At 49.1% G+C, this 26390-nt stretch overlaps 1 protein-coding gene across 2 annotated transcripts in view; it reads right to left on the bottom strand.

The window, feature by feature from the left end:
• Nucleotides 1–25938, bottom strand: part of RNF144A (ring finger protein 144A) — a 130571-nt gene extending 104633 nt beyond the window's left edge. The window contains exon 1 of one of the 2 annotated variants that reach the window (XM_055399777.2): nt 25820–25938. The gene's annotated coding sequence lies outside the window, so the exon portion shown is untranslated. Of the gene's footprint in view, nt 1–25240; nt 25428–25819 lie in introns of those variants that run through there. The other variant, XM_055399776.2, reaches the window with a different exon arrangement.
• Between the last annotated feature and the right edge of the window lie 452 nt (nt 25939–26390).

The following is a 26390-nucleotide window of genomic DNA, read 5'->3' as shown; positions in this document are numbered from 1 at the left end:
AACTCGACGTCAGTGCAGAACCCAGCTCACAGAGAGAAAGCCTCCCACTCACCTACAGTTCCCCACACCCAAGTACACACGAGAGAGTCAAAGACAACCCCTCTACCTTTTCCCAGTCTTTCAATTTCCAAATCAAGAATTGCCTTTGTCCTGCTGCTGGGCTTGCAAGTTCCCAATTCAAAAATCCATGAGGCTCCACGAAGCTCAACTTCTGCGGTCCCAGCAAGCGGAGGCTTTCCTACGTGTGATGTGTTTGACTGTGACATGAATAGAGGTCTTGTCCCGCGTCTATAAAGCGAGCTCTGTCTCCGGACATTGTATACTAATAGTCTTGCACGCTGAGAGACAGGGCCCCACAGTCAGCCCTCTAGAGCTGTCCTGCACTTAGCTTCTTACTTCACATTGATCTTCTCGAGGGGAAAATAAAACACATTCTTCAGCAATGGAGATATTTGTCAAATTATATCTATGGAACAGATTCATGGGCTCATTAACTATCAATTAATTAAATGAGTTTTCTTTTCAATTCTCTTGTTAGGATAAAAGGCACTGGGCTGATACCATCATCCTTCCTGATTCTAAGAAATGACTCAAAAATGTAGCTAATCCTTAGGCTTAAACCTGCTCACAAAGAACAGATTGCTTTCCCCAATTGGATACGGAATTAGGCACAAATTAAGCGGCTTGTTATAGTAGAGGCATTACAACAGGAAAGAACAGTTTATTTAGAATAGTGACATGTAACGTGTACCTTTTAAGAACTTAGAAAATAATTCCTTTGACTATGTAGCTCTGAAAAGAAGAAAGGTAGATTTTTTACGTGCCGATAGGGAAAAGCTCCGATTTAACTAGAAGAAAAGCTGCATGAAGCATCTGCCATGTAGAAAGGGAGATTGAGGGCTGGTGTCGCAGTGCCTGTAAACACTAACAACAGATGCCTCTGGCTCAGAAGACTAAGGGCCTGGGGCAGAAGGAAGAATTACTTTGCATGGTAAAAGGTTTTGCACTGTTTGACTGTTGAATGGTTAATGTACTATATGTAACTTTTATTGAGGTGAAATTCACATTACATAAATTCAACCATTTTAAAGTTAACAATTCAGTGAGTTCCACGCATCACAGTGGGGTGGCTCAGACGGTAAAGAATCTCCCTGCAGTGCAGGAGACTTGGGTTCAGTCCCTGGGTCAGGAAGATCCCCTGGAGGAAGGCATGGTTACCCACTCCAGTATTCCGCTCTAGAGAATTCCACGGACAGAGGAGCCTGGGCTACAGTCCATGAGGTCGCAAAGAGTCAGACAGGACTGAACACACATGCAGGCAATGCTGCACAAGCAGAACCTCTGTCAAGTTGCAAGACATCCTCATCACCCCAAAACAGAACCTATTAAAGCAGTTAATCTCCTCTCTCACTCCACCTGGTCCCTGGTAACCAGAAATTAGCTGTCTCTACAGTTTTACTATTCCAGACACTTTACACAAATGGAATATACAATATGTGACCTCTTGTGTCTGGGTTCTTGTGCACTTCAATTTAAAAGCCAAAATTTAAATAAAATATTTCCTGGAAAAATTCTATTCAAGTCATTCATTATATTTTTCAAAAATATATAAATGCCTAATATCTGTAAATCCATGATAGCATGTCTCATAAATGACAGAATGATGAAATTAGACAAGAAAAGATTATCCAGATAATTATATCCTGTTTCAAAGGGCAAAAAGTTATGAGGCTAATGAAGAAAAGTTTGAACACCCACCCTATGCAAAACATCCTGCAAAATACCATGAGTAATTCAGAAGAAAGAGATGGTTAGATTGGAAGGGAACAGAAATTTCCTTTACTTATGGGCTTCCCTGCGTGCAATGCAGGAGACCTGGGTTCGATCCCTGGGTGGGGAAGATCCCCCGGAGGCAGGCATGGCAACCCACTCCAGTATTTTTGCCTGGAGAATTCCAGGGACAGAGGAGCCTGGCAGGCTACAGTCCAGGGGGTTGCAAAGAGTCGGACACGACTGAGTGACTAAGCACACAGGTTAGAAAGTCAAAGCCCAGACCCACAAAATTCCCCAGGCTCATGCCGCAGTTCTGAGCGTCCTGGTCTCCACTGGTGTCCTGTACACTACCACGGCTGACACTCTCAGGAGGTTTGTTATTGAGTGAACGAGAGTGAGGCAGAATAGCACACGTGGGCAGAAAACTGTGAGGGTGGAGATCTGAGTTTTCAGCGCTGACACAGAACGAGCTGTCACTCCCATTCTTGCATAAAGGCCTGAACAAACCCACAATCTGCTATTTTGTGGACTCATCAGAAAACTGACAGTACAGAGCAAAGGACCCCCCTGAAATCTAGAGAGGTCAGCAAATCAGAGCCAAGATCTGCTCACAGGAAGGAGACTCCGCCAGGGTCAGGGCAGACAGGATCGCCCACGTGTTCGTTTTCATGAACTGCTGGATTGAGGATGCCCTAGTCTAAGTGAGAAAGGAAACTCCCAGGGGACATCACCTTAGGGGGCCCCACACTTTGGTGGGTCTGACCTCCAGAAGCCCACCAGGTTGTCACAGCAAGGAGCCAAGAAAATTCATTCCTGGCTCTGGCTAGGAGAGGGGAAAAAAACCATCTGAGATATGCCCGGGACTGTCTACATAACAAAGGCCCGGTCTTTAGGCCTCAGTGAGCCTGAGGAGCCCTAGTGATCCCACTCCAGTCCTGCTCACCCAAGGAGGAGCAGGATACCCAAGGGACTCTTGTGAAGAACTCACTCCAGGCACCCTGCCTGCGAAGTCAGGTATGGGACATTTACCTGATGCTCTCCGGTGGGCTAGTTAAGAATCCACCTTGCAATGCGGGAGACATGGGTTCAAACCCTGGTTGGGGAACTAAAATCCCACCAACTAAGCCCACCTACTGTGAAGAATGCCTGTACGCTCAGTCATGTCCTACTGTTTGCGACCCCCACGGACTGCAGCCCACCAGGCTCCACAGTCCATGGAATTTTCCAGGCAAGAATACTGGAGTGGGTTGCCATTTCCTCCTCCAGGGGATCCTCCTGACCCAGGAATCAAACCCACGTCTCCTGTGTCTCCTGCGCTGGCGAGTAGATTCTTTATCACTGAACCACCTGGGAAATCCCAGCTAAGCCCACCCACCTCAACTATTGGGCTCAAATTACAACTAGAGTCTGCACCCCACAGTGCAGCGACCAGCGAAGATCTCGCGGGCCTCAACTAAGTCCTAATGCAGCCAAATAAATAAAAGAACAGTTTTATAAAAGACTGAGGTTTAATATTCAGCACACACAATGTTACCCTGCCCCTCAGCTAACAGCCCCGCTAATAAGGCGCCCGTGTGTGTGTGTCTGGCGACAGTGAATCATAGCTCAGAGAGCTGCGGGAAACAGACACTCTCTAACGAAGAGTTCTCAAGAAACCCCAGAGGCATCAGGGAAGACAAAGAAGGTCACGAGAGGACTCTGAGGCCTCTGGCACCTACAGCTACCACACACGTTAAACACAGCTCAGCTCCTAAGACATTAACACAAAACCTCACCCTATAGGCCTTTTACCTCAGTTCCTACTAACGAACACATCATTCTCCTCTATCAACAAAAAACCCACAAGCATACCGCTGGCGAGAGAAATTGCAATCTGAAGAGACAGAGCAAGCCCAAACTCAGACATGACACAGATACTGGAATTATCACACAGGGAATTAGAATAGCTATGGTTAATACATTAAGGGCTCTTTGCGGGAATGCAGACAAAATATAAGCGCCAATGGGATATGTCAAGTGACAAAAATGCATAACCCAGAAGTTGAGAATTACATTTGATTTGGCAGATTTTCTGAGGACTTAAGCCCAGAAGACAGCTTCTCAGATAGCTGTGAGGGACTGCTCCAAAGAGGTAAGGGAGGAGTCAGGATATATAGAAGTTTAGCAAAAAAAAAACAGGTCAGTTCAGTTCAGTAACAGATTCAGTTCAGTTCAGTCGCTTAGTCATGTCCGACTCTACGACGCCATAAACCGCAGCACGCCAGGCCTCCCTGTCCATCACCAACTCCCGGGGTTCACTCAAACTCATGTCCATTGAGTTGGTGGTTCCATCCAACCATTTCATCCTCTGTCATCCCCTTTTCCTCCTGCCTTCAATCTTTGCCAGCATCAGGGTCTTTTCAAATGAGTCAGCTCTTCGCATCAGGTGGCCAAAATATTGGGAGCTTCAGCTTCAACATCAGTCCTTCCAATGAACACCCAGGACTGATCTCCTTTAGGATGGACTGGTTGGATCTCCTTGCAGTCCAAGGGACTCTCAAGAGTCTTCTCCAGCACCACAGTTCAAAAGCATCAATTCTTCAGCGCTCAGCTTTCTTTATAGTCCAACTCTCACATTCATACATGACTACTGGAAAAACCATCGCCTTGACTAGATGGACCTTTGTTGACAAAATAATGTCTCTGCTTTTTAATATGCTGTCTAGGTTGGTCATAACTTTCCTTCCAAGGAGTAAGCATCTTTTAATTTCACAGCTGCAATCACCATCTGCAGTGATTTTGGAGCCCCCCAAAGTAAAGTCAGCCCCTGTTTCCACTGTTTTCCCATCTATTTGCCATGAAGTGATGGGACCGGATGCCATGATCTTAGTTGTCTGAATGTTGAGCTTTAAGCCAGATTACCATTAATTAAAACAAACATTTCACGTTAATGAATTTAGTGCTTTTCTATGTATGGGATGATGAAATGCAAGAGCCTGGGCTCACTAAAATCACTCCTTTGATGAGCACCTCAGCTATCTGGGACCAGGGTCCTACTTTCTCCATCCTGAACTTCCTCATGGTGTACAGTTGGGGTCAGCTTCGGTAGATGCTGGCTTGATGGCCATAACATCCTTCATTTACTGGCAGACGATATTTTCCATCCACAGTTATATAAGCAGAAAGATGGATTTTTTTTAAGAATCAAAGGAAATGCTAGAAAACAAAAACATTGTAAAGAATGAAAAATGTCTAAGTCAGGCTCATCAACAGATTAAGTACAGCCAAGACAAAAGTCAGTAAGTTTGAAGAGAGGTCAATAGAAAGTTGCCAAACTGAAACGCAAACAGAAAAAATAATAATAATTTTTTTTAAAAAAACAGAACATCCAAGAATGGTAGGAAAATTTCGGAAAGTATGGCATATACATAATTAGAATGTCAGAAAAAGAAAAAAGAGAAAACAGAGTAGGAAAATATTTGAAGCAAGAATGACTGAGAATTTTCCATAATCAATTACAGACACCAAACCACAGGTTCAGTAAGCTCAAAGAACATCAAACAAGGTAAATACCAAAATATGCACTCCTTAGCACATCATATTCAATTGCAGAAATCAAAGACTGAATTAAAATCATGAAAAAAAGCAGAAATGAAAGAGAAAAAAACACTCTACCTGTAGAGGAGCAGGAATAAGAAATTAGATCTGACTTCTCTTCAGAAAAAGAGAAGTCTCTCCACATGCAAAAAGTGGAGTGAAATATTTAAAATGTTGAAAGAAAAACATCACCACACTAAAATTCTACTTCCAAGAAAAATATCCCTCAAAAGTGAAGGAAAAATAAATATTGGGTTGCCAAAAGGTTCGTTCAGGAACCTGAACCAACCCAATATTCCTTTAGACAAGCGAAAATTGAAGGAATCTATCACCAGGTGTCCTGCCTCACAAAAAATGCTAAGTTCTTCAGAGAGAAAGAAAATGATACGTCAGAAACTCAGATCAACATAAACACAGGAAAAGAGTTAAAGAAGGAATAAATGAAAATATCCATTTTCCCTTTTCTTAATTGATCTAAAAGAAATTATTTAAAGCAAAAATAGCAACTTCAGAATATGGATAAATGAAAAAAAAGTCAATGAAATCATAAAGGCAGGTAAAGAAGAATCAGAAATACTCTAAGAATCTTTACTACATACACATCAAGTGGAACAGTGTTATCTGAAAGTGGACTTAGTTTAGTATAAAAAATATATATATATGTATAGCACAAACTCTATGGCAACCACAGAAAGATATTAAAAAGAAGTTTAACTGATATGCTAATAGAGGAAATAAAATAGAATGATACAGAATACTCAAAACCAGAGAAGTCAGAAAAATGGAGGAGGAGAAAAAAAAATCAAAGAACAGATGTCATGAATAGAAAACAATTTCAAATATGGTGGATATTAATCCAACTGTATCAGTAGTCAATTTAAATGTGAAAAGTCTAACTGCACCAGTTAAAAGTCAGAGATTTCCAGAGTGGATAAAAAAGTAAGATTCAACGATATGTTGTTTAAAGAAACCAATTTTAAATAAAAAGACTAGGCTAAAAATAAAGGAATGGAGAAAGACCCGTATGTCAGTGCTAAAGAAAAGAAAGCTGGAGCAACTATGGTAATTTCAAACAAAGACGACTTCAGACCAAGGAAAACCATCAGGGGTAAGGGACACTGTGTAAGATACAGGAGTCAATTTTCCAAGAAGACATAAAAATACTAAACACATATGAATGAGCAGCATAGTGTCAACATATAGAAGCAAAAATTAACAGACCTGCAAGGAGAAACAGTGGCTGAGATGGTAAAGAATCTGCCTGCAATATGGGAGACCTAGGTTCAATCCCGGAGAAGGCAATGGCAAGCCACTCCAGTACTATTGCCTAGAAAATCCCATGGATGCAGGAGCCTGGTAGGCTGTAGTCCATGGGGTCACTAAGGGTCGGACACGACTGAGCGACTTCACTTTCACTTTCACACATTGGAGAAGGAAATGGCAACCCACTCCAGTGTTCTTGCCTGGAGAATCCCAGGGACAGGGGAGCCTGGTGGGCTTACGTCTATGGGGTCGCACAGAGTCGGACACGACTGAAGTGACTTAGCAGCAGCAGCAGCAGCAGGTTCAATCCTGGGTTGGAAAGATCCCCTCGAGGACAGCATGGCAACCACTCTAGTATTCTTGCCTGGAGAATTCCATGGACAGAAGAGTCTGGTGGGCTACAGCCCATGGGGTCGCAAAGAGTCAGACACGACTGAGGGACTAAGCACACAAGCACTCTTACAGTTAGAGAATTTCCACTCCTTTCAGTAATGGACACGGAGAAGGCAATGGCACCCCACTCCAATACTCTTGCCATGGAAAATCCCATGGACGGAGGAGCCTGGTAGGCTGCAGTCCATGGGGTCGCACAGAGTCGGACACGACTAAAGCAACTTAGCAGCAGCAGCAGCAGCAGTAATGAACAAGATTCAACAAGAAGAAATGCAGTTAAGTACATGGCTGACCTGAACAGCACTAAACAATCAACTTGATCTATTTGACACACAGAATAGTCCATCCAACAGCAGCAGAATACATTCTTCTAGTTCATATGGAACATTCGAAGCTATGAAACATTTTATCAAATTAACAAAAGCAGCAGAAATCATACCAAGTATGCTTTACATCACGATGGAATGAAACTGGGAGTCAGTAACAGGACAGTAGGTGGAAAATTCCCAACAATCTGGAGATTAGGCAGCACACTTCTAAATAACACACTGGTCAAAGAAGTCTCAAAAGAAACTTAAAAGTATTTTGAACTGAATGAAAATAAAAACATAACTTATCAAGATGAGCAGACTGGAGCAAATACACTGCTTATAGAGAAATTTATAGCACCGAATGCATACATCTCAAAAGAAGAAAGATCTGAAATCAATAACCAAAACTTCCTTTTTAGAAAACTGAAGAGGGTAACTTAGGCCTAAAACAAGCAGAGGAAAAGACACTGCAAAAACTAGAGCAAAAATCAATGAAAGCATAAACAGAAAAGCAACAGAATCAAGAGCTGATTTTCTGAAAGATCAATGAAATTGATAAACATTTAGTTAAGCTAAAATTGTATTGGTTAAGATGGATACATAAAACACAAGGGTTGTGAACTTTGGACATAAAAATGAATGAATGACTAACCTCAGACCATAGCTATGTCTCTACTATATCTATCAGCAATGCAGTGCTTTGGGGCATTTTCACCAAAAATTTAAAGCAAAACAACAATCAAAAGAGAAAACTTTTGTAAAGGAAGAAATATGGGACTATTTCATTTCAGTCATTTCAGTTCAGTCGCTCAGTCGTGTCCGACTCTTTGCGACCCCATGAATCACAGCACGCCAGCCCTCCAGGTCTATCACCAACTCCCAGAGTTCACTCAAACTCATGTCCATCGAGTCAGTGATGCCATCCAGCCATTTCATCCTCTTTCATTTCCTTCTCCTCCTGTCCCCAATCCCTCCTAGCATCAGTCTTTTCCAATGAGTCAACTCTTCACATGAGGTGGCCAAAGTATCGGAGTTTCAGCTTTAGCATCAGTCCTTCCAGTGAACACCCAGGATTGATCTCCTTCAGAATGGACTGGTTGGATCTCCTTGCAGTCCAAGGGACTCTCAAGAGTCTTCTCCAGCACCACAGTTCAAAAGCATCAATTCTTCGGCGCTCAACTTTCTTCACAGTTCAACTCTCACATCCATACATGACCACGGGAAAAACCATAGCCTTGACTATTTCATTTAGGCTGTGCTAAACAGAGCCAAAAAGCTAGAGAAAATAACAGGCTTAATGGGTCTAATATTTTCCATTTTTGTGGACCAGAATGGCAATATTTTATTCAACCAGGAGGAGCTTCCAAGATGGAATATGAATTAGGCAGTGTCTGTCCAAGTTCCCAGATGCCTCCCCACTGCCTCGCATCTTACATCTGACTACCTCCTTGCTCCCAGAACTCGGAAGGGTTATTTGTGAATCTGCCTTCTGACAGATGTTGAATGTTTTCCTTCAGTTTTTCACTTGCAATGTATGCAATCCTCAGAGCAGCCTGTAAAAGAAGCAGCCCTAGTGCTTGTCTCAGTTTTCGTGAATAAACTGGGACCATTTACAGAGTCGGACACGACTGAGCGACTGAACTGAACTAAAGGGTCTTTCCGGAAGTTTTCAATGGGACGTGAAGTCTGGAGAAGGATTCCAAGCCACTGTCCTTGTGGTCCTGCTCTGCTCTGCTCAGCAGTGACCACAGCCACAGATGCCTGGACTTCACGCGGCCAGTGTCACGGTCCTGACTTTGACCGTCACTGCTCAGATGCAAGCATGTGAGCTAAAAGCAAGCCTTAAAGAGTCCCCTTTCAGGGAAAATGTCAGTGTTTACATTGCTTTATCTCTTTGACTGGACGGGTGACTACTAATTCGCCCTCATTTCTCTTTAAGCCCTGGCAGCAAAATATCCACTTGACATACAAGGTTATTTGCTGAAATACATTTGCTGTGTATGAAACAATAAAATGCTGGGGGAGGGTGTGAAGAATTTAAGGCTTCCCTGGTAGCTCAGCTGGTAAAGAATCCTCCTGCAATGCAGGAGACCCCAGTTCGATTTCTGGGTCGGGAAGATCCTCTGGAGAAGGGAACGGCTACCCACTCCAGTATTCTGGCCTGGAGAATTCCATGGACAGAGGAGCCTGGCAGGCTACAATATACGGGGTCGCAAAGAGTCTGCACATTGCAAATTGGGCAGAATTTACAAGACCACTTTTAAACTGAAATAATTTCACTATAAAATTAAATTAGAACCACAATTTTAAAAATCAAAAATAGGAAAAAGTCATAGTCCATAGGAGGAGCCTGGACTCCTGTCTTCAGTATATTTTCCATATCTGTACACATACTGTACATACAATTCAGTCTCATAACTGTTTTCACTTAGTGATATATTACAGACATTTTCCTATGCCCACCATCTCCAAAAATCTTATCAAATTAGAGCAGGATATTTGCTTGTCCAAATTTAGATGTTCTCCATTTAGGGCTATTATTTAAAATGAACAAACAAATGAAGAGCATTTGGGCCTAAAGCATTTCTTTTTCTCCACATTTAGTATCGTTTTCCCAAGCAAAATTCTCCAAAGTAGGACTGTTTGAAGTAATTATGCAGCTGCAAACAAAAGTCATGCCTTTATCCTTCAGTCATCCCTTCCCCCAGCCTAGACTTAGAAATTCCTTCCCTCTGCTGAGGCAACACAATTTTTATTTCAAAGCTTCCTGCTCTGCAGAAGGGCCCACTTCATCGTATTAGCAAATGTTCCCCTTCCCCGTAGCTAGTTTATCTTTGAATTGTTTTTCAATTAAAAAAAATTTTAACCCAGAAATATCCTTTATCTTAACCACCAAGATACATATTTGCTATCATATCCGTCTAGTCAAGGCTATGGTTTTTCCCGTGGTCATGTATGGATGTGAGAGTTGGACTGTGAAGAAAGCTGATCGCCGAAGAATTGATGCTTTTGAACTGTGGTGCTGGAGAAGACTCTTGAGAGTCCCTTATACTGCAAGGAGATCCAACCAGTCCATTCTAAGGGAGATTGATCCTGGGTGTTCATTGGAAGGACTGATGCTAAAGCTGAAACTGCAATACTTTGGCCACCTCATGCGAAGAGTTGACTCACTGGAAAAGACTCTGATGCTGGGAAGGGTTGGGGGCGGGAGGAGAAGGGGACGACCGAGAATGAGATGGCTGGATGGCATCAGCGACTCTGGACATGAGTTTGAGTGAACTCTGGGAGTTGGTGATGGACAGGGAGGCCTGGCGTGCTGTGATTCATGGGGTCGCGGAGAGTCGGACATGACTGAGTGACTGAACTGAACTGAACTGAATGTTAGGTACTAGAGAAGACTCTTTAGAGACCCTTGGACTGCAAGGACATCAAACCTGTCAATCCTAAAGGAAATTAACCTTGAATATCCATTGGAAGGACTGATACTGAAGCTGAAGCTCCAGTACTTTGGCCACCTGATGCGAAGAACTGATTCACTGGAGAAGAGCCTGATGCTGGGAAAGACTGAAGGCAAAAGAAGGGGACGACAGAGGATGAGAGGGTTAGATAGCACCACTGACTCAAGGACATGAACTTGAGGAAATTTCAGGAGTTACTGGAGGACAGAGGAGTCTGGTGTGTTACAGTCTATGGGGTTGCAAAGAGTCAGGCACGACTTAGTGACCGAACAACAAAATGGAAGTTACATTGTCTAGACTTCCCCAGTGGCTCAGTGGCAAAGAATCTGTCTGCAAATGCAGGAGACACAGGAGATGCCAGTTCGATCCCTGAGTCGGGAAGGACCCCTGGAGAAGGAAATGGCAACTCACTCCAGTACTCTTGTCTGGGAAATGCCATGGGCAGAGGATCCTGGTAGGCTTACAGTCCACAGGGTCACAAAAGAGGTGGACATGATTTAGCAGCTAAACAACTGCAAGATCGATGTCTAAGCAAGCAGCGTGGTACAGATTAAGCACATGGGGTCCACGGAAGGAAAACTCCACATACAATTTAAGCTAAAATCATACAAACTGCATTTTCAGCTTCTGAATGATTATTTTTATTAGCAGCTCATCTAAGGGTTTTTGTCATGTGGAGTCAGTTTATAAATGTCAGTGGTTTTAAAAACTACCATATGGGCAGTTTCAAAAAAAAAGAAAATGTAAATCTTCAAGCAGGATCTTAATGTCCTGTATTTATTTATGTTTTTAATGTACTGCTGCTGCTGCTGCTGCTGCTAAGTCACTTCAGTCGTGTCCGACTCTGTGTGACCCCATAGACGGCAGCCCACCAGGCTCCCCCATCCCTGGGATTCTCCAGGCAAGAACACTGGAGTGGGTTGCCATTTCCTTCTCCAATGTGTGAAAGTGAAAAGTGAAAGTGAAGTCGCTCAGTCGTGTCCAACCCTTAGCGACCCCATGGACTGCACCCTACCAGGCTGCTCCATCCATGGGATTTTCTAGGCAAGAGTACTGGAGTGGATGAGTTAAAAGTTTAGTATAGCGAAGCAGAGTGTACCAGGCCCTGGGCTGGGAATTCAAACCAGAGTGACGGGCCAGGCCTGCCACTAAGCCAAGAGAGTGACAAATAAATGTGGAAGTCTGCGTCTCATTCCTGGTGCCAGGCAGAGGTGGGAAAGCAAGAAGTGTGGAGGGCAGTGCTTAACTCAGGGAGGTTTCATTCCCAGAGGCCTCAGCGAATCAAGCCAAACACTAAAAAGCATGCTCATTTCAGGGTAAACACGATTTTCTACATAACTGTGTCTTAACTTTCAGTTAACTAAATGACGGTTATATCTTGTCAACGTAACACAACACAGGTGTTACCATCAATTCTCTTTGGCGAAGGCTTTGGTTTCTGTCTTGATTTTTTTTTTAATACTTTGGAGCTAATGCTTATTTCTAGGATTTTCAAAATATTCAATATTGCAAAGTTCGTGGGCCCTAGGCACCGTGACTGCTGTGCCTGGGAGTATGAGCTGACTCAATTCCACGTCACCATGAATGCCAGGGCAGATCAGGAACATGATGTGGTCTGAAGGAGCCACGCGGTGCTCCCAGGAACAGGCAGGAAGAGGAGCAGGGGGATGAGCCAGGAGGACCTCAGGAGCAGGCACAGTGCCAAAGTGGGGGAGCTGAGATGAACCTGGGATGCAGAGGAAAGCAGGTGATGCGGGGGCGGGGGACCCTGCAATGCCCTGGACCACCACTGCTGTCCAATGACTGCAGCCAGCCAAGGACAGCAGGCCAGAGAAGGGACAGGTGGGTGAAAAGACACGTCTCAAAGATGCAGGTGCAAAGAGCAGGTGGTTCTGAAGCAGGGATGCAAACAGGGCCGGCACCGCTGCCAGGAATGAGGGCAGCAGCTTTAAGAGGTCAGCTGGAGCAGGACACCTGGGTGGGCGGCTAATCAGCTGCAGGCAACACCCTCCCACATCCCTGGGTAAGATGTGTGGCCCTGGGCCGGTAGCAGGATTCACCACGATGGCACGGGTGTGGGAGAGGATTCTCTCAGTCAGCCTCCACTGGGCATCCAGGGGTGGGTGCGGCTGGACTGGACCCTGGACAGCGGATGGCCGGAGCTGAAGTTCAAAGGCCAGCAGTGTGGATGCTGTGAAACACGTGGGACTTGGGAGGGAAAATCAGGAGGGCTCGTGACAACTAACCCGAGGCCAAAGGTCAAAGTCAATGGAAATGAGTTTGAGCAAACTCTGGGAAATAGTGAAGGACAGGGAAGCCTGGCGTGCTGCAGTCCATGGGGTCGCAAAGAGTAGGACACGACCTAGAGACTGGACCACAAAAAGGTCAGGGTCAAGGCAGATTTCAAGGACTAAGGGGTTTGGTAAAGAAAAATGTTAAGTTCCTCTAAGGCATGCCCCTCATTTTACACATTAGACATAAAAGTCCACAGACTCTTGCATCTGTGTTGGGACTAAATGGAGTCAGCAAAACAGTTGAATCTGAGTACACAGGCTGCTGAGAAGAGGATGGGCCCCGCTGGGCAGGAATGTCAAGCATCTGGGACTAAACTCGAGAGAACAGTCCCAGTGACAGTGAACTCTGCACAAGTCAGGCCTGGACCCCCTCCTGGCTGGCCCACCAGGGTTGGCTGCATCGAGTCCCCGGGCGGCCAGCCTCAAGAACAGGCAGGGCTGACCACAGGGTCTGTGAACCACGAAAGAAAAGCACCTCCCCAAGTCCCTTCTTCAGATCGTCAGACTAGGAAATTCAAGGAGAGCCGCTTCTGTAATTTTAAATGTCCTGGTATCCACGTTTAAAAAAAGGAAAAGGAAGCAAAGGAAATTCATTTTAGTAATGTATTTAACTCATTGTAGCCAAACTAGAATCATTTCAACGTGTGATCAACTTCAACGTTATCAATGAGATACCCTGCATTCTGTTTTTCACACTAGATTTTGGAAACCAGACACTTTCCACACTCGGGGCACAGTTCACATGGGACTGGCCTCAGTGCACTCAGCTGCCCCGCCCTCCGCCCACTCTCCCCTCTACCCACCCCTCCTTTGGTTTGCTCCTACTGCACCAGCAAGAGAGCCTGCCCCCCCAGGGAGAAGGCTTATCTGCAAGGCCCCGGGACACAGCCCAAGGCCTCCCACCAGCACTCCGCAATGGGCAAGGTCCTCCTGGAGAAAGTCTGGGCCAGCTGCACATGGCTGGAGAGGGGAAGAAAACAAGGTCACCAGCAAGGAAGCATGGCTGCAGGCCCAAGGAAAGGAATCCTGGAGCGATTAAAGTATTAACAGATAAGACCCTTCCCAGCCACTCTGCTGAAGGAAGGACACATTCATTTCAGGACAAACACTCCTGCTTGCACATTCCATAGCACAGGACCCAACGAAGGAAGGGGGCTGGATAAATATTTACTGAGCATATTAAAAAGCATGGACTTATTTCACAGAGAGGAGAAATGGAGAGTGAGCGATGTCGCTGGATGGAAATTCCTAGCTGTCCCAACTGGTTCTTTTCACTACAGTGAAACTGACATTTGTTGTTATTGTTCAGTCACTAAGTGGTGTCCCACTCTTTGCGACCCCATAGATTGCAGCACGCCAGGCTTCCCTGTCCTTCACCATCTCCTGGAGTTTGTTCAAATTCATGCCATCCAACCATTTCATCCTTTGTCACCCCTTCTCCTCCTGCCCTCAATCTTTCCCAGCATCAGGGTCTTTTCCAATGAGTTGGCTCTTGGCATCAAGTGGCCAAAGTATTGGAGCTTCAGCTTTAGCATCAGTCCTTCCAATGAATACTCAGGACTGATTTTCTTTAGGATGGACTGGTTGGATTCCCTTGCTGTTCTTCTCCAACACCACAGTTCAAAAGCATCAATTCTTTAGCACTCAGCCATCTTTATGGTCCAACTCTCACATCTGTACATGACTACTGAAAAAACCATAGCTTTGACTATATGGACCTTTGTCGGTAAAGTGATGTCTCTGCTTTTTAATACACTGTCTATGTTTCTCATAGCTTTTCTTCCAAGAAACAAGCATCTTCTACTTTCATGGCTGCAGTCTCTGTCCACAGTGATTTTGGAGCCCAAGAAGATAAAAATCTGTCACTGTAACCACCTTTCCCCCATCTATTTGCCATGAAGTGATGGAACCAGATACCATGACCTTAGTTTTTTGAATGTTCAGTTTAAAACCAGCTTTTTCACTTTTCTCTTTCACCCTCACCAAGAAGCTCTTTAGTTCCTCTTCACTTTCTGCCATTGCTGCTGCTGCTAAGTCGCTTCAGTCGTGTCCAACTCTGTGCGACCCCATAGACGGCAGCCCGCCAGGCTTCGCCATCCCTGGGATTTTCCAGGCAAGAACACTGGAGTGGGTTGCCATTTCCTTCTCCAAGGATGGCCATTTCTGCCATTAGAGTAGTAGTATCATCTGCCTATCTGAGGTTGTTAATATTTCATCTAGCAATCTTGATCCCAGCCTGTGAGGTCATCCAGCCTGGTTATTTCACATGACATAATCTACATATAAGTTTCTGAAATTTACAAAGCTGCAAAAGTGTAAGAGATTGATACCTGTCTTGCTGATGACTGATCTTGTTTGTCAACTTAAGTGTTAGTTGCTCAGTCGTGTCTGACTCTTTGTGACCCCACGGACTATAGCCCACCAGACTCCTCTGTCCATGGGATTCTCCAGGCAAGAATACTGGAGTGGGTAGACATTCCCTTCTCCAAGGGATCTTCCCAACCCAAGGATCGAACCTGGATCTCCTGCATTACAGGCAGATTCTTTATCATCTGAGCCACCAAGGAAGTTCTCACAACCTAAGAGTTGAGATTCATGTTTTATTCAGTGGGAATTATTAGGACTTTAAGCCAAAGAGACAGCATCTCAAGTGACCCTGAGAGAACTGCTCTGAGGAGGCAAGAGGAGGAGCCAGGTTACACAGAAATTTTGCAACAAAGGGCAGGTAGTCCAAACATCAAAAGATTATTGTTCTTTAAAGAAAACCACACATCCCAAGTTAAGGATTTTAGTGTTTTTCTAATGCAGGACACACAGGTTCAGTCCCTGGTTTGGGAAGATTGCCCTGAAGGAAGAAATGGCAACCCACTCCAGTATCCTTACCTGAGAAATCCCATGGACAGAGATGCCGGTAGCCTGCAGTTCGTGGGGTCACAAACAGGCAGACACGACTGAGCATGCAGACACACAGGGCACTCATGCACGTCTGGGCTCACCAGACGTGGGCAAGAGTCTGGGCTCACCGCAATCATTCCTTTCATTTGCATCTCAGCTATTGGGGCCAGCATCCTGTGTTTTCACATCCTGGTTCCCCTGGGGAGCTCCCTGTGTGGAATGACTGTGGTCTGATGGCTGTTAGATTGCACATATTCTTCTCCTTCCTGAGTACCCTTAGGGCTCACCAGCTCACTCTGGAGGGCTGCAATTGCTGATGCCTGTGGCATGCTTGTTTACTGATAAGGCAAGAAATATTCCATTTCTCACATTCTAGAAAAGCCTTATCAGCCCCCTACCCACCCTCTCCCCATGCCCTCACCTTCAGTCTACTCCTTAATCTGCCTTTGAACCCCCAGGACCAAAAAGGTTTTGCCAAAATGAATGAATGAAATGAACACAAAGAAATGAATGAATGGATGAGATTGTTTCTGGACCTGAGCGTCTCTGAAGTGAACAGACGTCCACTAAGTTCAACAAACATCCACTGAGCACCTACTGTGTACCAGGCACCACGTGCCAGGTGTTAGAGGGAATCAGAAATGAACAAGACAGGGCGGTGCTTGTCTGGCCCTCAGTTCAGTTCAGTTCAGTTCAGTCACTCAGTTGTGTTCGACTCTTTGCAACCCCATAGGCTGCAGCATGCCAGGCTTCCCTGTCCATCACCAACTTTTCAGAGCTTGCTTAAATTCATGTCCATCAAGTCAGTGATGCCATCTGGCCCTCACTGCACCCAAAACCACAAATACCCATGGAGGTTCGGGTGTGCTGGCACCACACTGGAGAGACACCAAGAACATTTAAGGCACATGCACAATGGCCTGGATGTCACCCCGTTTGGATTCCTGTCTTTCAAAGAAGATCAGGTAAGAGCAGGAAAGATGATTATTAGATGGCAGTGCAGCCACGCAGCATGCCAGGAACTCAGTCCTGTCCTGTCACACCTGCCCGAGACCACCCTCCCTGATCCTGCGACCTCTCACTTCCTCGGCTTCTCTCACTCCCACCAGGAGCCACCCAGCCCAGAGCAATGAGACAGGAACAGAGGCAGCCACGTGCTTTCGGAAAAGGTGGCTTCCACAATTAAAAAACAGACAAATGGATCCGATCCCAACTGCCCCTCTCCGGCGACCTGAACACAGATGAGAGTGCAGCCTGGGGAGCTATCTGGCCCCAGGGCCTGGCACAGTACGGGGCTGCCTCAAGGAGACCCTAGTCCTCAGGGCAGCTGACCCAAGGCCAGCAACCGGCCCCTTCTGGGGCTTGTCACCAAACACAGGTGCTGGCCAAACACACAGTAACATACAAGGACATACGCACATGTACTCCGTGGTACTGGGAGATGGATGCTATGGGCTAAACAGTGTCTCCAAAATACATGCTGAACTCCGAGGCCCTGGCTTCTGGGAACATGATCTTACCTGGGTCTTGGAGGGTGATCAGCAGGGGAGGGGTCTTACCCACAACATGACTGGTGATAAAACACTTTTGCCTATCTTAGTCCATCTGGACTTCCCTAATAAAAAAATATCACAGATGGGGTGGCTTGTAAATACAGACACCCATCTCTCACAGATCAGGAGCCTGGGCATCCAAGATCAAGGTGCCAGTGGATTCAGTGTCTGGTGACAGCCACTCTCCAGCCCAAGACAGTTGTTCTGTCGCCGTGTCCTCCCACGGAGAAGGGGCTAGAGAGCTCCCTGAGGTCTATTTTATAAGGCCACTAACCCTGTTTGTGATTACAGGAAAACCCACAGCTTTGACTATACCCACCCTTGTCAGCAAAGCAATGTCTCTGCTTTTTAATAAGCTGTCTAGGTTGGTCATAGCTTTCCTTCCAAGGAGCAAGCGTCTTTCAATTTCGTGGCTCCAGTCACTGGCCACAGTGATTTTGGAGCCAAAGAATATAAAATCTGTCACTGTTTCCAGTTTTCTCCCTTCTATTTACTACGAAGTGACGGGTGCTAATAAGTTCCAGTCCTATGCCATCTGATAGGAAGAGCCAACCCACTGGAAAAGATTCTGATGCTGGGAAAGACTGAGGGCAGAAGGAGAAGGGGGTAGCAGAGGATGAGATGGTTAAACAGCATCACTGACTCAACGGACATGAGTTTGAGCAAACTCCAGGAGATAGTTGAGGGCGAAGGAGCCTGGCCTGCTGCAGTCCATGGGGTCGCAAAGAGTCAGAGGTGACTTTGCGACTGAACAACAACCCTATTCATGAAGTCCCCGCCCTCATCATCTCCCAAAGTCCCCACCTCCTAGCAGCATCCCACTGGGGATTACGTTTCAATGCACGAATTTGGGGGCACACAAACCCTGGGTCTATATCATCACTCCCCGCCTGGGGACAAGAGAGAAGTTAGGAAGGAAGCAGTGAGTGAGCCTGAGAGTGTTAGAGGGAAAATAAACATGGAAACAGAGGCAATTTCTTAGGGTCCCAGGAGCTGATGGAATAAAGATCCCATTTTTTCTTCCTTCGAATACATCTGGCCCACCCAACACTCTGCCTCCCACAACCAGCCGTCTCAGTTCTCAAGGCCCCCAGCTAAGGCTCCGTGGAGACATAAAGAAGAAAGAAGAGACTGAGCTCCCAGCAGGGACAGCCAGCTCTGTCTGGTCTGCAGCAGCCCTGGGACCGCCTCACCCTGCCAAGCGATTAGGAAGAAATACGCAGTTCCCGCCAACAAATTTAAATTCCGAGGCGCCGAGCTCTGAAAGTCTGCAGGGAGCTCTTTTGTTCCATTTCCTAGGACTATTCTTAGCAGTGCATGTGCTACCAAGAAGTGCTGTGTGGCAAGCAGGGCGTCAGGAAAAATTAATTTATGGGACTGTTTGTTTATGTTCTCAAAGGCATAACAAACAGCTGCCCCCCCACCCCACCCCACCCCACCCCCACCCCCGCCCAGGGTCCCTTCAGACCTTCAAAACTTGCCAGAGCAAAGCTGCTCCTGGAACACACAGATTACCACCAGCTTTCAGATGCAAACTGGCCCCCTGCACAGAAGGAGAGGGGAAGGCACCCAAGAAACAGACTCCCCAGGGACAGAGAACAGGAGCACTGCCGCGGGTCATCTCACATACCCTAGACGCACCGACCCTCTGATCGCTCCGCACACCCACATGAAGCGAGGGCCCCCACCACGTTTGCCTGAAAAACACTCTTTCCAGAAACTCTAACCACCTCTTTACTGAGAGCACCTCTCCCTTCCGCTAGAAAGATCCAGACTGATGAGGCCAATGGAAACTCACCCCCAGCCCGGGCTCCCCAATATCCTCAAGAACACACCTCTTTGCCCCCTCCCACACCAGCACAGGGCGCTCCCTTCTCCAGTAACCCCTCTTCAAGGTCTACCTACCCTCACCCCACTTCCCAGCAGTCATTTCCTCGCTGGAGTTACTGTAACATCCACCTGGGTGGGCCCTTGGGGGGGTCACCGTCCCCTCATCATGTCCCCCTGGCTTGGCCCTGCACAACCCCTTCCCCAATTCGACCTCTCTGCGCCACGGAGCTCAGGCCACCTGGCCCCCTTCAACCAGTCCACGCAAGGCTTGCCACCTAACTCTGGAACTGGGGTGCCTGCTGCCCCCATGTCCAGGCGACCTGGGACTGTCCAGCCCGCCCCCCGACATCCCAGATGGCCCACCCACGGACTGGGTCGTGTGGTGCACCCCTGCACCACAAGCCAACACCCCCACCCACCTCGGCCCCACACAGTCTTGCGGTGTCCTGCTCTGTGGCTGGACCTCCCCAAAAACAGAGCACGTCTCTATTTGTTCAGATCCTGCTGGAGAACAGAACACGAGCCCGATCCCATCTCCTCGTCGATAACCTACCCCACGTTCCCTTCTGGACCAGGTTTCTTTCCCTTGGATTCAATCACGGAGCAAAAAATGCATTTAGAGACACCATGACGGGCACTGAGGGAATGTTAAAATGAATAGGTCCCTACATTTGTAGGGCTTGCAATTCAGTAGAGGAAGGATAAAGTTACAGAAAAATTAGATTAGAGAGGCTTAAGTTCAATTGCAGGTTCTGAAAAAAAGTCGCCGTAGAAACACCTGGTAGAGAAGAGGCTCCCGGCTCACGGGAGGAGGGAGACAGATGCTCGGGCCGGGAAGGGAAGGGGCCTGATGGGACGCCCGGGCCTGCATTCTTCCCTCTCTGCTCCACGCCTGCATTTCCTCCTCTGTAAGACGCCACTGCTGGAGGAGTCGGCCTTCACAGCTCCCACATCGGTGATTCCACAGCTTTAAGAAAAAGGCAACATGCCTGTGGAGCCTGGAAGGATCATTAGGAATTTGACACGTGGAGGCGGAGGGAGAATGTTTCAGGGTCTAAGTGTGGATGCTGAGAAGAGCTCAGCCTGGAAAGACGGCTGGAACCCCGGAGGAACTTACGGAGCCTCGATCCAGAGGCACAGCTGTGACTTCACGAGCAGCGATGTCTCAGCCAGAAAGTTGTCTGGGTCAGTGGTGAGCCTGAAGGGGGGCGGGGAGTGGGGGAGATACCACAGAGAAGGAGCAAAGATTGTCCCAGGATGTGACACACGCCTGAATAATTCTGGCTTCAGGACACCCTCTGAAGAGATGATTTACCTTCAGGTGGAAGAGGCCCCTAACACAGAGGTCTGCACACTTTCCACCCATGAGCCGGGGGAGCAAAGAGCCTCTCTGTCCTGCAGGCTACCCCTCCTGCAGGCAGTGTGGACAAGCCTCACCAGGGAGTGGGCCCACAGGGGCTGGCTGGCAGGGCTACTCTGGAATGACGGCACAACTGCAGAGGAGCCAACCATGGAGGGTGGGTAGCAGGACACACACATCACCTGCCGCCATCCAGGAATCACTTCCCGGACGCAGAGACAGAGCATCACGGAATGGCTCCCTGCCTGCCTGTGAGGCTAGCAGGTCGGTGGAAATCCAAGAGGCAGTCTCTGCTGCTCCTTGGGTGCAGCTGGCACATCCCCACCTCCCTCCAGATCACCTTTAGACGCTGGCATCCCAACATCAAACATGCCCCGTTTCAAAGGACTGCCTGAAAACTGACCCTCTGGAAACTAAAATATGTCCCAGGTCAACCGCTGTGCAGGAGGCGTTCCAAGGACAGACGTGAAGCCCTGTTTAACCAATAACCTAGCCTGAGAGACAGTCAGTATTTTGGTTTGTAATCCTCTGCCCCCGCAGCTCTGCCATGTCCTGGCCTGCAGAGCGGAGCTGGCAGGAACAGGAGGTGACCCCAGCCACACTGGCATCCTTCAGGGGGCCACACTTCCAGCTCGGTGCTTGCCTACCAGGTCGGGCTGCCACCCCTGGGGAATCACGGCAGCCTTGCTCAGGTGACCCTGCAGACAGAGCAAGCAGACCCTGGGCTGCGGTAGGCTTCCTCTCATCTTCCCGGGACACCCTCTCCTCTACAAGCAAACTGGCAGAGTTGGGGGGTGGGGTGCAGGAGAGAGACAAAAGAGGACAGAGGCACTAAAACCAAAGAACTCGCGCTGGTGGGACCATCCAGAAGGTTCCAGAAGTGACAGCAATGCTGCTGCAGCTGGTGGTCTTACTTTGAACAGGATTCAGAGACAGGGTCACCCTCCAGCAGGACAAATCCAGCACAGCCCCACCGCACCAGCCCGAAGTTCCCTGCACCCCCAGGCAGCTTCTTGCTGCTCCCAGGCCCAGCCTGTGACCCTGACCTTCTCATCTGCCTGCCAACAGGGACTCATCCTCAAGACCCAGCCTGCCTCACCAGCTCCAGTGGGCAAACTCCTCACCATGCCCCCCTACACTTGTGTGTACCGACCCCAGCACTAGAACAATCTGTGAATGGTTGCTTCTCAAACCCCAGACCGTAGCCTCCTAAAGGACAGGGAATATACCTTTCTTCCAAGGGGCTCTGAGTTCCATGCCGGCTTTAGCATGTACCAAGTGCCTGGCCTTGGACGCCATAAGGGCTCCTTAAGCCTCTCCCCTCCCCTGTAGATCAGGGAAGGTAGTGATGCCTGTCCTTCCCACGGGCTGCCTGAGAACTGGGTCCACAGCACTCAGCACTTCCCATCAGCAACTGGTGATGGAAAGGCTAAATGAACATCCACTGCTTCCTGGCTTTCCAAAGTCAGACCCCGAGAGACTGCATATCACCTAGTTGGCACGGTTCATCATGCCATCCAGGAACTTATTTTTCTCCTAACACTGCATCCAGCTCTTCAGTTTGCTCCTTAGAGAAAGTCCTGCTCTCTCTGCACCTACATGCTAATCAGGAAACACCATCAGATCCAGCCTTTAGACTCCAGGAAAGAAGGAAGATACAGACTCTCATCATCAAGGAATAACACTCTTCATAGCCCCATCTCTCAACTTATCATCTCTGAGGAAAACCATTGTTCTGAAACTGATACGTACATATAAATATTTATATATATATGCAATTTTTTATCTTGCAAAATCTCTTAAAAATGGTTGCATTGTCAAGACTGATGCTCCTGGAAGAGACCTTTAAAGAAGCACATTCTTATATCCGGATCTTGACGATCATTTAGACCAACATCGTAGTTTCACAGTGGGAGGAAACTGGGGCCACACAAGGTAGTTAAGACACTTGCTCAAGGTCACAGAGCTGGGTCAGAAACTTGTACCAGCTCTGTCCTTCAGCCGAACTCCCCAGCAGGTGTATGAACAGTTGCTTCCATTTAATTTCTTCATCTAATTAAGAAAAGGTACCCATGTGTGTCAGTGATGCAGAAACAGAGAGGAGACCACTTCCAGAAATGATGACCTCGGATGACTTTTCCGTCTCAAAGGAAAGAACCTTCAACTCAGTCCTTGTCCATCTTCTGTCGAAGCATTCCATTCTACTCACAGCCTCCTGGCTGCCCCTGACTGTCCACACCCCAGGGACCCAGGGCAGGTCCTCGCTTGGCCAGATCCCCTGGAACAGTCACCCGGAGTGGCTCCAGACCAGCAGACCCCAAGGGCAGCAGACACGTCTCCATCCTCCCAGTTTAAGCATGGAGCCGGAGAAAGAACAGGAGGGCTGGTGCTGGGCCCAAGCTGGCCATGGCTCTCTGTGGCCGGGCCTCCAGTCCGCAGTGTCCTCAGTCACGATGGGCGGCTGGGCTGGGGATCTGTGATGACCAGTGAGCTCTGTGATGCTCACTCTCCGTGTGGACAGACTTTCTCTGTCTCCACACCAGAGAGCAAGGCTCCTGAGAGGGAGGTGAAATGTGTACAAAAGAAGGCGGTGGAGCCAAACCATGAACCACAGTGGAAAACACAGGCGACGTGGCTCCCGGCGCCTGGCCGAACGGCACGTTCACCCCGCTGAACGCCAGCAGCTTCCACTGAAGTGTGGGAGGTCCCTTCCGAGTCCCAAACCACATGGAGTCCACAGGCCAAGGCCTGTACTCGGGTGAGGATCTGGGTGCGATGAGCGCACTTGATTAAAGCCAGGGCACTGGACAGGCTTAAAAAACACAGGCGCTTGAAAGTGCTCGTGCAGGTCTCAACACCCCCATCTTCCAGGCCCGTGGGAGTCCACACCATCACCCACTGGCCACAGCTCTGCCCCCAGCATCTGACTGGTTCATCTGTTTCCCTTCCAAGGAGCCTGACATTTGAACCAGAGCTTCTTTTTACACAAACTTCCGAACTCCAAAGGTGCTGGATCTGGAAAACTCCCCTCCCATTAAAATTAGGTCGTTTGCATCTTGCTTTTTCCCGAGGTTATCAAGCCCTGTCTGACCTTTGATGAGAAGTACCAAGGGGACTAAAACCCACACCTCCCACAACAGACAGCAGGGTGCGCTCCCACCCCTCACAGCCGCCTTCCCCACTCTCAGTGGGGGCCCAGCCCACTCTCTGAACCATACAGAACCATCAATGGCTCCCACTGCCACAGGATCAAGGCCATAAGTTGGCCTGGAATTCAACATTTCACCATCCACCCTCATCTGACCACACGAGTCACAATTCCTTTGCACTCTCTAGAAAATAATAAAAGTAAGATTTGAAAAGGCACTAGAAACCCTTAGAAGACCAGGAAAGGGGGATCTTTCCTGAGAACCTGCTCTCGGCACCATCCCAGAGGGACCACATCCAAGGAACACGTGGGCTGCAGGTCCAAGGGAAAGGTCAAGGCGCACACCTGTGTCTCTTCTCTCTTCCTCCGCTGGCCAGTTCCCTCTGGCCACCCAGAACCTGTCCCACCTCCAAGCTCTGACTCAATTCCCTCTTCACCAGCAGTCCAAACCCTCCTTCCCGGGCCTCTCCCTCCTGGGAAATCCCAGGGCTCTCAGGCAGGCGGTCCTCACCTTGCTCTCTGGGTCTCACACTTTCTTTATCCACAGGGCTTATCTGCCCTGCCCACAGCCAGATTGCCTGGAATGTGTCCTTATCAGATCCCCAGGCCCCACTCCTGGGAAAGGGCTTCCTTCCCACCATCAGAGCAAGAAGTGAGTCTGTTTCCAGTTCGGAGACCAGATCCCCCTCACCTCCTGGGGGGCAGGACCCCCTAGGGATAGTCCCCTGGGGTTCCCTCACCCAGCCTTAAGGCCTGGCAGGAGGCCAGCACAGGCTATTTGTTGACTGGGTTTTTTATGATGATTGTGCCTGTTCGCTGGGAAGAGGGCAGGGAGAGAGAACTTTTGGAGCTGGACATCTAGGAGATCATGAGGGCGCAGTCAGTAACCCCTTCCTCCTCGGTACCTGATCGTCCAGATTGGCAGGAGGCCCAGAGCTGGGTGCCCAGGGCAGTGCAGGGGAGCTGGGGAGCCTGCCGGAGGGTAGGATGGGGGGTGGGGGGAGGCGGAGAACTTTCTGCGCGCCCCTGGGGAGGGGAAGGCTTGGAGGGACGCGGGCGGCCGCGGTCATGGGCGCCGGGATGTGCACTGGGGAGGTCGCGGCGCCCGCCCACCGCGGCCGGGCTGACCTGCCCGCCGCCTGCCCGCGCCCCGCCGGATTGCTCTGCCCAGACCCCATCGGCCGCCCCCGCCGCCCCCGGGACCCGCCGGAGCGCCGGGACACGGCGGCACCCGGGCCACCCAGGGGCAGGGCCGGGGAGGCGCCCCTGGCGGGGATGGATTGGCCGTCGCCGCCGCCGAATCCGCTGGGCACGGCCACCTCCCCCGAGGCCCTCGGCCGCGCCCGCCGCGGCGAGGCCGACACAAAGGGGCCGCGCGTCACCCACCTGGTCCCGCGCGTCCGGGGCCCCGGGGGTGGGGGCCGCCGCTCCCGCTCGGCCGAGGTCCGCGGTGCGAGGCCGGCTGTCCGCGCCGCGCCGCGCGGAGCCGCCCTTTATTCCCGCCCGCCCTCCAGCCGGGGCGCGCGGCCCGCGGGGGGAGACTGGGCGGCGGCGCCGCGCGGCACAAAGACGCGGGGCGCGCGGGCTCGGCCCCCGCCCCGCCCGGCCCGCAGCGCCCCCTGCCGCCCGCGCGCCGCCCGCGGGCACCCCGGCGCCCCCGGGACCGCCCGGCCCCCAGGCCGCCCGTAGGATCGCCTCGGCCTCGGGTAGGTAGCGGGCGGAAGGCGGGGCCCTGATGCCGACGCTGGGGGCACGAAGATCCGCAAGCCGGGAGAGGAATGGGGGACCCAACACACTCTTAGCGCGGCGACAGAAAGAGAACCGGGCCGGGCCGCCTCGGCCCAGATCCGGGTTCCCGGAACCTGGGCTCCATGCCCTGGCGCGCGGGGGCCGTGGCTGAAGGCTGAGGGCCTTTCTAAGCCAGAATCTCATCGCGCCAAAGGTCTTCGCCTCCCCGTATCTGACCTGCTGGACGGATGCAGCACCGGTCTCGTCCGATCCTTTGGCTCCGTGGATTCCCGAGTTCCAGTCTGGGCTGTTGACTTCCTCTGCTTTAGGGTTTCGAGCTTGTTAGAGCCAAAGGTATTTGAAGGTAGAATTTTCCCGTAAGATTTCTCCTTGCCACTCCCCCTATTAACTAGAAGTTACACAGGTATTAAATTCTGTCTCCAGCACGCGTACCTGAACAAACCCTACTGAGGTGTATGAAAGAATGCCTCCTTCAATACATAGATTCTTCTCCCGAAGTGTGGGAAAACCCACCCTCAACGCTTTCGCCCTTACCACCACCCCCTCCAGTGCTGACTCTGCAGTCTAACACCATCACCTAATGGACCCAGTGACCGTAACTGAGCAAGTTAGTTAACTTCTTTGTATTTTTATTTTTTTATCTGAAAACTACTAATGGTCATAGAGATCTTGGCAGGGATTAAATAAGGAAAATAAGCAAAGAGAAATCTCAACATAACTGGAAGATTGTAAGGATTCCATAATCCTTAGCTGTACTTTGTCTCATTTCCCCCCAAACGACAACATT

The sequence above is a fragment of the Moschus berezovskii genome, chromosome 11, assembly GCF_049115385.1.
Source record: "Moschus berezovskii isolate FMDL1 chromosome 11, NW_MosBer_1.0, whole genome shotgun sequence".
Classification (NCBI taxonomy): Eukaryota; Metazoa; Chordata; class Mammalia; order Artiodactyla; family Moschidae; genus Moschus; species Moschus berezovskii.
The sequence above is the reverse complement of the archived record's forward strand: the minus strand, read 5'-3'. Positions and strand labels throughout refer to the sequence as shown.